The following is a 14,636-nucleotide window of genomic DNA, read 5'->3' as shown; positions in this document are numbered from 1 at the left end:
ATATCGCTCTGGGCCTGATTGTCACAAAAAGAATAGAATTCTTCCAGTAAATCACAGGTCAGAATATGCCTGAAAAGAGCATTCCTTGTAGGCAAGTGTCAGATCATTAATAAGGACTCTGTCTCTGGTCTTGGACAATCCTGGGTCTAACTGTAACTTGGCTACCATCTACATTAGCATGGGACTAAGATAAGTCAGGGTACATCTCTAACCTTCAGCATGCCTAAAAGAGAGAGAGTTACAAAAACTTGTACGGGGGAACCAGCAGTTAGCGTAATGGCTACGTCGCTGGACTCCCACGTAGTCGACCGCGGTTCGTGTCCCGGACCCGGTGGCTTAAAACTCACGCCGGGCGCGTGTGCGTGCGTGCCCAAGATCCCGAGAGGAGATGGAGGAGAAGGGATTGCGGCGTGACCATCCCCCCTGGGGGGTGATTCCTCACTTTCTGTCTCTATGTCTCTCTCTCTGTCTGTCTGGCGAGCGCACGCGCCCTACAGTGAAAATCTCTCAAAAAAAAAAAAAAAAAACTTGTAAGGCATTTAAAATGAAGTAATGCATATAAAGTGCCAAGGTATGGTGATGATTAATAAATGTTAATCATAAAATAATCACTGTGAGTTTTTTTCTTTTCCCATCATGCAGTTGAATGATGGGAACTAGGGTTTTTATTCAGGTATAACAATTTGCTAATCCAGGGAACAGCTTGTAATAATCCCAGTCCTAACACCACCATAGACCAACCAGGTCAACTCTGGGACTTGGTATTTAAATGCTGTGGATCGGGACCAGCAGTTGGCGTAATGGCTATGTCACTGGACTCCCATGTGGTTGACCTACGGTTCAAGTCCCGGACCCAGTGGCTTAAACTCACACCAGGCGCATGTGCGTGCGTGCCCGCCCGCCCAAGATCCCAAGAGAAGAATGGAGGAGAAGGGATTGTGGCATGGCCATCCCCCCCTGGGGGGTGATTTCTCGCTTTCTCTCTCTGTCTTTCTGGCAAGCACATGTGCCCTATAGCAACCCCCACCCAAAACCAAAAAAAATGCTGTGGGATCAAAATAAAAAGCTCCCCATCCGGGGTTCTGGGATTATTCTCTGGATCTGAGCAGTAATCACACAGATACATAAAAGGTGAAAATCCATCCAGCTGTGCATGTTTCTGGACATATACAAATTATACCTCTACAGAATATAGAAATTAAACAGCTCCCTGTTGCTTAAGAGACTTGGTAGTTTTTAATTTTATCTTTTGTTTTAGATTTTTGCCATAGGGCATGTGTGCTCAAAGGACAGACAGAGATAGAGAAGGAAAGTAAGAAATCACCTCAGAGGAGGATTGCCATGCCTTAACCACCACATCACGCGCTGGCCCAGAACACAGTAGTTTCTGTAAGGAGTTTGCAGAACCCTCCAGTCTGACCTGTGCCACTCACAAATCAAGGTCTATTTCCCTTGACTGGACTTGCAAACCTTCAGCCAAATGTTCTTGCTTCATCGGTTTCACTCATGTGGTTTCACTCTTATGTTCAACAATCATGCACAGAGTACATACTGTGTGCTCCATGAGGACAAGGTCCCTAATTTCACAGAGCCCACTGTCTTTTACAGGGCATTCGGTAACCTCCGTCTCCTTATCAAGAGATGGAAATAACACTAACGTCACAGGATTGCTATGAAAGGAAAGATCCCAATGTGGAGTACAAGCTCAGTACCCAACACGTAGGCCCTTGATACATTACAGCTACTGAAGCCCAAATCACACCAGCTTTGTTGCAATGCCTTCAACCCTCAAGTCAAAACACTTTCTCAACGTCCTCCCCTTAATGTGATGACAATGTCAATCCTCCCAACTTTCCTCCTCCATCCCTCGTCTCAGAATTTTTGGACACACCAGCACCTGGCATATTTTTCAAGCCCCAGTGGGTCCAGGCCTCAAACTGCATAGTCAACCACATGAGATCTAGCCGCCTTCACCACCACCACAACGGCTGGCCCATCAACATCAAATATTCCTTATTGTTAAAAGTTGTGATTGAAGCCCAGCTACTGTTGGCACAAGCAGGAGGTCGATGCTGCGCAGTGGCTAAGGCCACATGGGAGGCCCAGATTCAGTTTCCAGCCCTCCCAACCTAAACAGATCAGGTGCGACAGCACATGCCCGTGGTCATACCTAACTGGCAAGCAGGATTACAAGATAGTGAAACTCTGCCAGAAACACTGATTTGTCTCCTGCTCTTACTAAAAAAAAAAAAAAAAAAAAAAAGTAGAGGCCAGCAGGCGGTGCAGTGCATACAGGCTGGACTCCTACACGGCTGGTCACGGCCAGAGGCTTAAAAACCACGCCAGTGCGTGTGCGTGCATGGCCAAAATCCCGAAAGGAGAGTAAAAAATACGGTATTGCAGTGCGGCCATTGCCCGGGGGGTGATTTCTTACCTTCCCTCTCTGTCTCTCTCTCTCTGTCTCTGTCTCTCTCAGGTGACTGCACACACCCTATGGGAAAAACCTTTAAAAAAACAAAAAAAGTGGGACCAGCAGGTGGCGTGGTGGTTAAGGCGCTGGACACTCCCACATGGCCGACCAGGGTTTGAGTCCTGAATCTGTCGGCTTGCTTTCTCACTTCCTCTCTCTCTAACTCTGTCTCTCTCTGGTCAAATTAACAAATAAATGAATAAATAAATAAAATAAAATAATTTGAAAAAAAAAGTTGTGTTATGGGAACCAGCAGTTAGCGTAATGGCTATGTCGCTGGATTCCCACATAGTCGACCGCGGTTCGTGTCCCGGACCCGGTGGCTTAAAACTCACGCCGGGCGCGTGTGCGTGCGTGCCCAAGATCCCAAGAGGAGAATGGAGGAGAAGGGATTGCGGCGTGACCATCCCCCCTGGGGGGTGATTTCTCGCTTTCTGTCTCTATGTCTCTCTCTGTCTGTCTGGCGAGTGCACGCGCCCTACAGTGAAAATCTCTCCAAAAAAAAAAAAAAAAGTTGTGTTTTGAAATCTGTTTATTTGGGAAATGTCTACCAAACTTGATGTACACCATGTAACTGGTACCCATAATTTCCTTTCACAATTGCCTGTCTTTCCATTTATAAGTAAACAGAATGTGTAACTAACTGATGCACCGAGCTCAAGTCAATAGGCTGTGAGCATACCAATTTCCTCCCAAGCCCCTCTAGGGGACAGTTTTTCCTGCTTCGAAATAAAATCTAAGCCAAGTCTCATCATTTTTTCCCAATTATCTTTGATTATAAATATCTTTCAGTTACTTTTAGTCCCAAGAACATAATTTCAATTAAGATGTCTAGTAGAGTGTCTTAATTGCATTAATCAACATCCAACTAAATTAAATCTCCCCCTTTCTGGATTGAGCTGAGGAGTCTGTGACTAGGCTGGAGTGCAGGGTGAGGGCAAGGAGAGGGGCAGGCATCCATCATCTCCTCTCTCCTCCCCCTTCTCCCGCCAACGCCATCTCTAGATCCTTCAGGATGGGAGCTGAAGAAGTGAGGAGAGCTGAACTGGGGTGAGGGAGGTCAAAGGGTCATGCTAACGAAATCTGATGTTCAGGATTACTTTGTCAAGAGGGTTTGTGGGTTTCTGGAGACCCCAAGATAGGACCCCCATGTACAACTGGCAGGACTTGGGAGTGAAACCAGCTGTTTACAACTCTCTCCCTCAACCTCTGTGATTCCCACAGGCACCTCCTCCAGACCCCATTACCTTCTAGGTAGCCATGCAACGCGGCCCTTCCCTGCTGCTTTAAGCTGGTTCCACCCAGAAGCTTCAGAAAATGCTACTGTCTCTCCAAGGGCAAGTGGCTAACAAGAGACACCTCTTCCTTTTTTTTTTTTTTTAAATATTTTATATATATAAAGAAGTTTTGGCCTTAGGGCACATGCACTTGCTGGAGAGAAAGTCAGAGACAGTGAGAGGAAAAGTGAGAAATCACCCTCAGGGGAGACTGGCCACACTGCAATCCCTTCTCATCCATTCTCCTCCAGGAACCTTGGGCACGCGCACGCACACACACACCAACGTTAATTTCAAGTCACCAGGTTCTAGCCTCGAAACACAGTCAACCATGTGGGAGTCCAGCAATGTAACCACTACACCAGGTGCTGGCCCCAAGCTCTTTTCCTTTTGCTCTGCTGCCTCTGTATTACAGACCCATGGGTTTGTATACCAGTACTATGTACCCTAAACTCTAGAGGACACTTATCAAGATCTCAGTGATTGTATTAGAGCTCCCCTCTCCACCTTAACCATTTAGCATAAATGAACGGTGCTCAAGAGAAGCATCATTCTCCTCTGTTCTGCCATGAAAGGATACAGGACCCACCACACAGTAACAGCTCTCTCTGAAAACATCCAATGCAGAATTCTTAACTATGAACACTTGCATTACCTGGAGGCAGGGATGGACCAGATGGGCCAAGTATGCAAAATCAGGTTAAGGCCACCCTCTAGGCAGGTCTTTGACCATGGGAGTAACTTGGTACCTACTGTTTTATTCTCTTTGGGGCTTCTACAGAAACTAAAATGGACTAGAGTTCCAGTTACAACCCTTTTATACATGTCCGACTAGATTTGAATAGTTCATACTTTTGAAAACTTTCTTAAGAGCTAAGCAATATAACCTACATGTTGCCAGAATTCAAAATGCAGGCTGTTGGAAAGCCCAGGCGTTATGAAGACTGCAATGGCGAGTTAGGAATTAATTTTCCCAAATACAACAAGGACCTGGCTGGCCATCCCTAGCCTCTGCTTTCTAAAACAAGAGTAGGCAAATTCCTCTGGTAACACTAGAGAAGACTGCAGCAACTTGAAGCAGCTGTGAGCCAGAGCTGGACCTTCCTGGTGTCACTTCTTAACAGCAGCTGGCAAGTCACAGAGAACCTTTGTTCCCAGCAACACCCTCCCTGATTATGTCAAATGTTTCCAGTGCACTTGATAGTCTTTCACGCGCGTACATTAGTTTTTCCTAATTGAAATTAGCATTTCATTTACTCTGACGCAGGTAATTACAGATATCTCCATAAAGTATCCCCAACCCCAGAACTCTAAGGCAGAATAATAAAGGCCACGGTCAAATCCAATCATCCTTTTGGTTTCTTTTTAACAAAATTTAGCGAGGCCTTCAGGCAACATTGTTCATTGGCTCAGCCTGCCTAAAGCAACCATGTGCCTTTCGTTTGGCTTCCACGCAATTTCAGCTGAAGACTACACCTATATACAGCATCTGGCGGCAAATGAATGGAAGGGCCTGCATGCCACTGGCAGACATGTAGTACGGGGCTCGCTCGGGGTGCAGTGCTAACATGCTGCTCACGTGAGGCAGAACGACACGGAAGATCACAGGCCAAGATCATGAGTAGCCAGGGAGACTGGGAGGGGAATCCGTAGGGACATCGTGTTGAGAGCTCTTGTCCATCTCCATCTTAACCTCATGAGAGCGATATATAAGCTTTTTATTTTTTTAAGTGCCATATAAAGTCAATTTAACAAACTGGTTCCATTACTAAGGTTTGTTTCTAAGTAAGTTATTTAGTGCTTATTTCCCCAGGGAAACTTTTTGCTCAGTCGTGGTTATGCCCATAAGCCAGACCACAAAAGCTACCACTGAAATCTGGTCCTGAGCCAGGATCAGCCCCAAGTTCTAATCACTGCAGCAGAGTCATCTGGCTCAAGAAGAAACAGGAAGAGAATGCTTTTTTCTTCTATCTCAGAGGATAGAGCCGGCCTGAAGGAAGACCTGCGAGGAGGAAGAGCTGGTCTTTGGAGACCCTGCACACCCCGCTCCCTCACCTGCCGGAATCCCCACTACCACACTTTTCCTTGGCCACAGCCTCGTCCGGAAAACATTCCGAGTACAGGGACACTCGCCTCTCTTCCCCCTGCTCCTTCCACTCTCAAATTAAGACTAACAGTTCTCTCAGGAAAAGTAAATCGTACACAGAGGCCCAAGGTGGGGTACTGTCAGTCCCGATGAAAGCACACTGGTTTTGGTGGCAACTCATCCACTCTCTCACCTGGTGCTCGCTCAACAAAAAAGCAAAGTTCTACACCAAAATAATCCTTGGTAACATTCAGGCACAAACCAAAAAGAAAAAATTAAAAAGAGGAAAAAAGGCCCCAGATTCTGTGAAGGGAAAATTCTTCAGGTGGGTAAGCCACCATTCAGTGAGGTGAGGTCAGCTCCCGAAGGGAGTTTCAACTTAATTCTTCAGAGCTCTTACCCTTCCAAACTCACAGGTTGTCAGGAGAAAGAAGAAAAAGGAATCCTTTCCTCTTTCTTTTTCCCATGCCTACTATAGCTTATAAATCTAACGTATTAGGTAGACAAGGTCACACAAAACTTTTTAGTTAATGCCAGTTGAGTGACTGATTTTGAAAACTGTTAACGAGAGAGAAGGGCTCTTCTATGGCTATAACCATCACTATATACAGAAATCCTCTGTGTAGGTAAAACAAGATTAACTCAAATATCATCTACATAACTACGCATTAACCCACTAATAATATCTACAAAGGTACTTAGATAAGTTCATGGAAAGCTGAATTTAAGTGAGTTTATTTTAATGCAAAAAAACCCTGGAATTCATGCATAGTTTTTTTCAATAAACCTTTTGAGGGAACTCACATACAAACCATAAATAGGTAAGACAAGCTTCAGTCAGGAACTACCTACAAAACCACAGTCATCCTTTGGAGTGGCATAATATTTGAAAGCCATTAAGTAACAATATGTGAGTAATGCATTTCACACAGCATGCTACAGTTTACTTCTTCTGAACTACTGAAGATTTTTATAGTTTTCTCTCATATCTACATTCCTCCCAATTATCATATTTTCTTCCTTCGTAACTGCCAGAGGGTGCACTCACCAGCGAAAGCGCATGTGTGTACATAAGAGCACGGACCCCCCAGTGTGGCGTGGCCAAGCCATGATCTCTTTCCTCCATTTCCCCATCCCATCAGGATTTGAGGCATGCACCAATGCATATCCAGTGTTTTTTTTTTCAAGCCAGTGGGGCTAGGATTTGAACCATGGTCTCTTGAGAGCATAGTCTCATCCAGCTCCTTACAGACAGAGCTGACTCACTGCTACGCCAGCCCAATTACTGTCTTCTTCTGTCAACAGACAGCTGAGAACGCCTGGGGGCATGGTCAGCAGTAAAGTGGACTACAGTGCTGGAGGCCACAAGGCTGATGGTAAACACGCTGGGCACTTAAGCAAGCACCTGTTCGAGATCCTAAAGAGCTGGAGGGCTGGGGAAAATGGACCGAGTTGGCAAAACCATTTCGAGAGTACTTCTGTCTTTCTCTTTTTCTTGTGTGTTCATGGGCTCTCTATCATGAGTGAATAAATTTTTTAAAAGTGTAAATAAAGTCTTTAAGAATTTAAGACATAAAATTTGGGTGGGCCAGCCACGGTGGTTAAGGCACTGGACTCCCACGTGGTCGACCACGGTTTGAATCCTGGACCTGGCAGCTTGCTTCCTCGTTCTTTTTCTCTCTCTGGTGTGCATGTACCTTGTGGCAAAATAAAAATAATAATTTATTGACAAATGAAATTAAATTCTTTTAAAAATTTAAAACAATTTTTTTAGGTTTTGCCATAGGGCACATACAGTTGTGGGGGTCGGGGAGACAGAGAGACAGAGACAGTGAGAAGGAAAGTAAGAAATCACCCTTCAAGGGGATGGCCATGCCACAACTACAATCTCTTTTCCTCTACTCTCCTCCTGGGTTCTTGGGCACGCACACACGCACATGTGCTCAGCTGAGTCCTAAGGACTCGAACCATAGTCAGCCATGTGGGAATCCAGCATTTAATCACCATGCCACCTGCTGGCTCCAAAAATCAAATTTTAAAGCATAATGATCATTGGCATAGACAGACATAATTGGTAACTAAGCCTAACTGTATATAACATGTGGCTATTAATAAATACCTCATGCCATCCCATGGGAGTGCAGAATAAATCTCACTGCATTTCTCTTAACCATGGCACAAGTCTTCCTTGGATCTTTTAGTTCTTGTCTTGATAGCAGCCTATAGCTACTACAGGTTCGGTATTCCTTAACCAAAGTGCTAGGACCAGAAGTGACTTGGATTTTTAATGTTTTTGGATTTTGGTATACCTGAATACACATAATGACATACCTTGGGGACAAAACCCAAGACTAAACAGGAGATTCCTTTATGTTTCATATACTCCTTCTACTTGTAGCCTGAAGACAATTTTAGGCAGTTTTTGTACTGTAACATTTTGACCACAACCCATCTCCGGGTCAGGTTCAGAATGTCCCACGTGTAACATCATGACAGTGCTCAAAAAGTTTTGGATTTTGGAGCATTATGGATTTCGGATTTTGCTCTGGAGTGCTGAGCCTGTACCACAGTAGTTAAGTTAACCTTCACCTCCATCCCACATACACCACAGCCGCCTGAACAGAATGATGCTGGGTTTTATGGAATACTTTAGATAAATAAGCCCTCTGGGACACACAACTGTCCATGCTTACCTGGAGCCCTGTCTCGATATCTTTCCTCTCCCTAAAGGGGTCCTCCCCACACTGGGGTCTCCTAGGCCCTCTCTCTGCAGGCTCAGTTACACCACAGACCTCAGGACAGTACTGACTGCAGGCAGGAAGCTGACAGGGCCCAGGGAGGGTTAGCCGTGTTATTCATTTGACCCTGACATGATACCACAATGCTGATAACTGCTTCTGTTTCATCCCCAAAGGCCAGTATCGCTGTTGCTCCTCCTGACATTCCCAGTCAACATGTGTTTTCTTACCTCCAATGGGAGCTCTAACAATTGAGCTGCTGCTACTGGGAACTTTTTCTTCATACTGATAACCTCCTAAGCATTCCAGCCCCTCTTCTCCCCACCCCCTCCCCACTTCCTAGAAACAAGCTCTCATTTCTTTTTTTTTTTTCCTTTGGGGGGGGGGGGGGTGGCTTTTTTTTTAAAGTATATCTTTTCCATGAGAGTAAGAGAGAGAGAGAAACAGAGAGACACGCACTCCTAGGAATCCCCTTCCCCTCACCCTCCAGCCAAGTCAGGATCCCTGTTAAGTACGTGCATACCCATCTACCCATCGCGCACACCTGCCTACCCAGGGTCCACCAGCATTGGGCCAGGTGGCTCTGAGCCCAGCAGGGCAGCACACTATTGCCTATGCCCAGCATTTTTAAGAATATCAGTGAGGGGACCAGCAGATGGCGTAATGGCAACGTCACTGGACTCCCATGTAGTCAATCTCAGTTCGAGCCCAAGACCAGGTGCCTTAAACTCATGCAGGGCGCGCATGCATGCCTGCCCAAGATCCCAAGAGGAGAATGGAGGAGAAGGGACTGCGGTGTGGCCATCCCCCCTGCGAGGTGATTTCTCGCTTTCTATCTCTGTCTCTCTCTGTCCTTCTGGTGAGCGCATGTGCCCTATAGCAAAAAACTCTCAAAAAAAAAATGTCAACTGAGGTATAATCAACAACCAAATCATGCTCTCACTGAAAGTATACTACTTAATGGCTTCGGTCATTTTCAGTCATTCACGAGGCTGTACAACCATCACAGCTATCTAATCCCAGGACATTTTCACCACCTCAAAAAGGAATCTCATACTCATTAGCAGTCATTTCCTCCAGCCCCTCCCAGGCCTGGAGCTATTAAACAGCTCATCTTCCTGTGCTCGGTCTGCCTATTCTGGACACTTCGTAGTAGTGGAGTCACACTGATGTGGTGTTTTCTCATCTGGGCTTCTTCGAGGTTCATCCACGTTATGGCATGACTCAGTACAGCTGACCTCCCAACAATACAGGTCTGACCTGTGCAGAAAATCTTGTACATTAGATTCTGTTAATAAATATAATGAAAAATACAGTACACCACTGTACATGCGTATGCTTACCCTTACAATTTTCTTTCCTAGCTCACTTTACTGTAAGAGTGCACTAGGTAATACTTATTACATATAAAACATGTGTTAAGCAACTGTTTAGGTTATCTGGAAGGCTCCTCATCAACAGCAGGCTACTAATATAGTTAAGGAAGTCAAAGGTTATACACAGATTTGGCTGTGAGGGTGGCTGGCACCTCTAAGCCCCACGTGGTTCACGGATCAAGTGTGTATTTCATTCCTCATATTCCTTTGTATGAACATCACTGTATGATATACCACACCATTTATCCAATCCTCAGATAGTGAAGAGGGGGTCGTTTACACGTTTTGGCTATTATGAACAATGCTACTGTGAGTCTTTATGTGTGAGTTTTGGTATAAACACACATTTTTGTTTATCTTGAGTACCTAACTAGTCATGGAATCACTGAATCACATAGTAAGATCTTGTGTTCAACTTTTTGATGAACTCCCACTGTTTCCCAGTGTAGTTGTACCATTTTACACTCTATCAGCAGCATCTGAGGGTCCCAGTCTCTCAATATCCTAACCTAGACGGGACCAGCAGTTAGCGTAATGGCTGTCGCTGGACTCCCACGTAGTCAACCACGGTTCGCGTCCCGGACCTGGTGGCTTAAAACTCACTCCGGGCGCGTGTGTGTGCATGCCCAAGATCCTGAGAGGAGAATGGAGGAGAAGGGATTGCTGCGTGACCATCCCCCCTGGGGGGTGATTTCTCGCTTTCTGTCTCTCTGTCTCTGTCTGGCGAGCACACACACTCTATAGCGAAAACCTCTCCAAAAAAAAAATATATATATCCTAACCTAGACCTGGTTTTTTAATTTTCTTTTTAAATGCCAGTGGGTACCTGCCTACACATGAGAGAGCAAGAAAGCCCCTCCCACAGGGCATGGTCACACCAGCCCTCTTCCACTTCTTCATTCTGTGATAACAGTGGGCATGTGCACCTGGCAGGACTCTAACCATAGGCCCAAACACCTGTCTTTTTGATCGCAGCCATCCTACTGGGTGTAAAGCAGTTTTCTCACTGCAGTTTTAGTTTTTCCAAAGCAGATGTTGAACATCTTTTTGTGTGATTACTGTCCATTTATTTACCTTCTTTGCAAAATATTTATTTAAATCAACAACCGTTTTTAAGCTGGGTTGTCTTTTTACTGTTAAATGTAAGAGTATATATTCCGGGTAAGAATCCTTTATCAGATGTATCATTTGCAAATATTTTCTCCCTTGGCCTCAGTCTCATAAAGTCTCCTGCCATAACTTAGTAGGTAGTTCCCAAATCTCATCCAAGGGCCAAAGTCCTGTTACCCACCAACAATCCTCATATCTGCAACTGTGCCTCATCGTCCGGTGTACTGTCCTTCCAGTAGACTATGCTGACTGCTGGCCTGGAGTGAGACCTACCCTATCCTCCCATCACCCACAGTGAGATTTCCGCACCACACTGAACTTTCTCTTCTTACACCATGGCCTAGCACAGCCAACTTGTCCAAGTGTGTAGATTCACCCTATTCCATCAGATCTAAAAAGCCATCTGCTGTAAGACCATCATTATTTTATCTCTCAAGGGGAAAAAACAAGCAAGGGGAAAAAACACCTGTCACTTATCTTTGATTCCACAACATCTTGATTTCAGATACCCAAAGGTAAGGAGAAAGATGTGTGTCTTAGAATCAGTGAGATACCGTAGTTCTAGACAACAACTCTGTAGGATTATTATTATTACTCCTATTTTACACGAGATCGTTGAGGCTCAGCAGTTAGATAACCTGCCGAAGGTCACAAAGTCAGTAGGTTGGTGGAACCAGATCCAAATCAGGTCTGACTCTAAAACAATACTTGCAACCCAAAAGGACGGAGGACCAGAGGAAAGGGGTCACAGCATTACTGGATCTAGTAAGATGCATGTCTCCCTCTTTCTCTTTCTCTCTCTCTCACATGCATCTCAAAGGCCTTCAGAGGGGCCAACAGGTGGCATGGTGGTTGGGGCTCTGGACTCCCACAGTTCAAGTCCCAGACCTGACAGCTTGAAAATCATGCTGGGCATACGTGTATGTGTGCCCAGAACCCCAAGAGAAGAATGAAGAGGAAAGGACTGCAGAGTGGCCATCTCTCTGGGAGGAGATATCTCATTTTCCCTTTCTCTGTCTCTTTCTTTCTCAGGCAAACACGTGCACAGTATGGGAAAAACCCTTAAAAAAAAAAAAAGCGAGGGGCCTTCAGTAAATGCCTAAATTATAAAATGTTCATCCAACATGAATAAAGCTATTAATAAAAAAGCCTTCTTATACTAATATAGAGTACTCTGCAAAGTCTGTCGTTAGAATAAATACACGGTTATATATTTGATTTATGTGCGCAAAATATCTCTGGGAAGGTACACAAGAAACTGACTAACTTCTACTACCTGGAGGAACAAGGAACTAGGCTGCTGGAAGACACGAGTGAGAAGAAGAAAAAATTTCCCAGACAATACAAACTTTCTTGGCTTGTAGCTATAAATGAGGACTTTGCTCTTTATGATCTCTTAAAACTCTTTCCGGTTCTGTACTTCTATCGTGACGTACTCCTACAATGTGTCAGATGTAATTTGTAGGTGTTATCGAGAATTTCCCTGTTTGAACTCTGTGATGTACAGAAAGAATATCACATTTTAAATGAGGAAGGTTTGCTCAAAACCCTAGTCTGCTACCTTCTGCTGTGGGATTTGCTGCAAATCACTTATCACTGACAGCAAGTTTTAGTTCCTGCAAAATTGAGGTGATAGCTACTTTCAAAAGTCTGCTATAAGGAGTCGAGTAAGATAAGTTTTCTGTAAATTTTAGCACACCATACAAGATGCAAACTATTGTACATAGACTTCCCCTTCAGGTATTACGATGTAAGGGAGGAGCAAGGGCCAGCTCCATGGCCTAGCAGTTAAGGAGGCAGATTCCACATGGCCAACCACATGGCTCAGGTCCCAGACCCAGAGGCCTAAGACGCATGTTGGAAAAGTGCAGTGCACGTCCAAAGTCCTGAAAAGGAGGGACAGAGACAGAAGGCATTGTGGTGTGACCATTCTCTAAGGGGGGATGGGGACAGACGTGCTTTCTCCTCTCTCTCTGTCTGTCTGTCTCTGGTAGGCATGTGACCTCCAGCAAGAGAAAGAGAGACAGAAAGAACATAAATTTTGAAGTTAGTCAGACCTGGATCTCTTACTCGATTGCTATATAACCTTGAGAGGGTTATTTAATCTCTTAAATCTCAATTTCCTGGGACCAGCAGTTAGCGTAATGGCTATGTAGCTGGACTCCCACATAGTCGACCGCGGTTCGAGTCCCAGACCCAGTGGCTTAAACTCATGCTGGGCGCATGTGCATGCATGCCCAAGATCCCGAGAGGAGAATGGAGGAGAGGGGATTGCAGCGTGGCCATTCCCACTGGGGGTGATTTCTCGCTTTCTGTCTCTCTGTCTCTGTCTGTCTGGCGAGCACACGCGCCCTATAGCAAAAACCTCTCAAAAAAAAAAAAAAACTCAATTTCCTCACCTATAAGATGGGCACAATGATCCTTACTTGAAAGAGTTACTGTGAAGATTAAATGATATCGTAAAGTACAATATAATGCTTAGCTAAAATGGGCACTTAGAAATTAATCTCTTCCTGGGGCCGACAGGTGGTGCAGTGGTTAAGGTGCTGAACTCCTACATGGTTGACAGTTCAAGTCCCAGACCTGGTGGCTTCCTTTCCCACTTTCGCTTTCTCTCTCTCTTTCTCTGTCTCTCTCTGGTCAAGTTAAAACAAAATAATAATAACAACAAATAAATTAAAATAAATATTTCTTTTAAAAAAAAAAAAGAAAAGGAATTGATCTCTTCCTTTCCAATCTTACAGATGAAGGCCGCCCATAATCAAGTATGTAGCCAACTCCTTCTAGCTGTAAGCTGTGCTCCCCAGAGTCTGGGTTGTTAGAGCTTTCTTTTCATTCCCTTTCCCCTCCACACACTGCCAAAGTCCTCAACCACATACTAATTTCTTGCCTCTTCTAGAGCAGAGAATGGTCTCCAGAAACAGAGCCGGAAGTAAGGAATGATTGTCACACACTTCACATCTACTGAACTGCCAAAACATCCACTGAATCTTCCCTGGGTTACTCCCAACCCTGTAATCTACAAATACCAAGGGACCAGCAGATGACATAATGCTTACACCACTGGACTCCCACATGGCCGGCCACAGTTCGAGTCCCAGACCCAGCGGCTTCAAACTCACGCTGGGTGTGTGTACATGCGTGCCCAAAATCCCGAGAGGACAATGGAGGACAAGGGACTGTGGCGTGGTCATTCCCGCTAGGGGGTGAGGGGGTGATTTATCGACTTCTGTCTCTCTCTGTCTCTCTGGCAAGCACATGCACCCTATAGTAAAAATCTCTCTTTAAAAAAATAAACAAACTAACTAACTGAATTTTCCAATGTGCCAGGCACTGGGCCAGGAGTGGAAAACTGAGTCCCATGCTTTCCCCAGCCTACAGTTTCTGGGAGTACTTTCTGGGAATACTGACCATCAACAAATAAACACCACAGGTGATATGAACTGTGAGGAGAAATGAAGGAGAATGGCAACAGCGGGAGTTGAAGAGGAAGATCTGATAACTGGCTGAGAGGCCCAGAGGAGGCTTCGCTGACAGTGTGATATCTGAGGAAGGAGTTCCAGACCAGTGGAGAGAGAG

The sequence above is a fragment of the Tupaia chinensis genome, unplaced genomic scaffold (genome assembly GCF_000334495.1).
Source record: "Tupaia chinensis unplaced genomic scaffold, TupChi_1.0 Scaffold000077_1, whole genome shotgun sequence".
Taxonomy (NCBI): domain Eukaryota; kingdom Metazoa; phylum Chordata; class Mammalia; order Scandentia; family Tupaiidae; genus Tupaia; species Tupaia belangeri.
Note: the sequence above shows the minus strand (reverse complement) of the source record.